We start from the raw sequence: 2240 nt of genomic DNA, 5'->3' as shown, positions 1-2240 counted from the left end.
TATTTTTTTTTCTTATTTTGTCTGTTTTTTCTTGTGTCTCCTTTCTTTTTCCTATCTTTTACTATGTATTGATCAAGTCTGTGTATTAATCAAGGCTGTTTTCCCCCTCCCTGCAAACTGTGCACAAATTGACTCTACTTCATATTTATGTTTTTTTTCCCACCTCCTGATTACTCCTCTCTCTACCCAACCAGATGGCTATTTCCACCATTATTAATATAGCAGCTCAATAACCTTGGATTCATAGATACAGTGGACACTTTTCAGCACTGGTCTTACTACACCACCCGGTGACATTCAACACAATTGATTACTCCACCTCTCCCGCCACCCCTTATTCTATGACCCTGCAGCTTTCTAGATTTTGCTTGTCTTGTTATTTCTCAAACTACCTTTCTGTCTCCTCCTCCTCCTCTGTTCTACGCTCTAATCCTCTCTCTATATTCTACTGCAGGTGATCTCACCTACTTCTGTGACTTCAATTACTATCAAATATGACTGGAACTTCCAAATGTCCAGTCCAGACTACCTTTTTGAGCTCTAACATATACAACTTTTCTCTCGATATTTTAATGTTATGTGACAGGCACATCAACTTCAGTATGTCCAAAGTGAGTCCGTGACTGTTTCTTCACGCCAACCCTCTCCATTAATGAAGACTTTTTGCTCAGGCCCTAACCTGAGAGTTGCTACTGGGCTTTTTTATCTTTCACCTCTGACATCCTAACATCACAAAGTCCAAATGATTCTACCTCCAGAGTATTTTTGGAACTATTCATTTCTTTCCACCTCCACTGCTAACAACCTGGTCTGAATGACCATCATCTCTTGCCTGAAAAATACAACAGTCTCGTTACCAGTTTCTCAGCTTCTATTCCTGCCCCTCTAAAATCTATTTTCCACCCAGCATCCAGAAAGAGCTTGCTGAAGTATATATCTGATCATAGAACTTTTCTGCTTAAAATTTGCCAAGAGTCTTCCACCCTTAGAATTAAAATCAAACACGGAATTATAACCTGAAATACAAGGCCCTTGTGGTCTGGCCTGTGCCAACCACCTCGACTTCCCACCTGTTCTGGTCCTGTCTGTTTGTATTCCAGCCATCCATCTTCCTTCAGTCCCTCCAAAATCCTGATCGAACTCCTGCCAAACTGTTCACTCTGGCTCTCCTTGCTCCCTCCACATCTTTGCAGGCCTGACTCCTCTCTGTTGTCCAGGTCCCACATCAGATGTTCAAGTCCCTTCAGGGAGACTCAATCTAAAGTAGTCTGCTCCCAACACCCAAGTCGCCCAACTCTATTTCATCATAATGCCTATCACTATCTAAAATTATATGGATAATCTGTTTACTTGTTTATGTGTTTCCATCCACTAACATATGAACTCCTTGAATGCAGAGAGCTTGTCTTTTTTTTCTCTCACCTTGTGTCCTCAATGACAACAATGCCTGGCACTGACATGGACCGAGTGAAAGTGAGGCGCAGTAAATCTCTCACTGCCCTGATGCAGGCATAGAAAGATGGAGGTTTAGAGTCAGAAGATTCAGATTTAAATACAGTCTATCCCACTTATTAAATCTTTGTTTTAGCAAGTTTCAGGACCCTCAACTTCTTCATCTGAAATATGCAGATAACAACAGTGTTTAGTGTAAGAGTCATTCAGAGCTGCTGTAGGATTAAATGAGAAAAAAAGACCTAACCACTTGGCATCATGGTGAGCAAACAATAAGAGCTTAATAAGTAATAGCTAGCTCTTATATATCTGTATAAATATCTCTCTCTCTCTCGCTCTCTCTCTCTCACACACACACACACACACACTTTGGTGTTTCTCTTCACTTGGCTTAATCCTTGCATTCCCCTGCCTTTGAGATATCAACGCATGTGTTCTTATCAATATCATGTCTCAAGAACACAATCTGAGTCTCTAACATTCTCTGACCAGTTCCTTCCACACCCCAGCATAGTCAGAACTTTATAAACCTCTTTAAGTGATTCACCTGGAAATATAAATATTCCCCTCCAGCATAATACAGTGGTTTCGAGCAGCCTCCATTCCATCTACTTCCTCGGAAGTCTATGAATAGTAAATACACACAGGGCTATACAAATATTGTACATGTTGAAAGGCATAGGGTAAAATCATCTTTGCACTCATTGTAAAATCCTGTGAGTACTGGTTAAAGCTAACCCCCATATGGCGAAATATCCCCCTTTTAAAACACATAATGGCTGGAACAA

Source organism: Rousettus aegyptiacus, unplaced genomic scaffold (genome assembly GCF_014176215.1).
Source record: "Rousettus aegyptiacus isolate mRouAeg1 unplaced genomic scaffold, mRouAeg1.p scaffold_m13_p_3, whole genome shotgun sequence".
Lineage (NCBI taxonomy): Eukaryota > Metazoa > Chordata > Mammalia > Chiroptera > Pteropodidae > Rousettus > Rousettus aegyptiacus.
Note: the sequence above shows the minus strand (reverse complement) of the source record.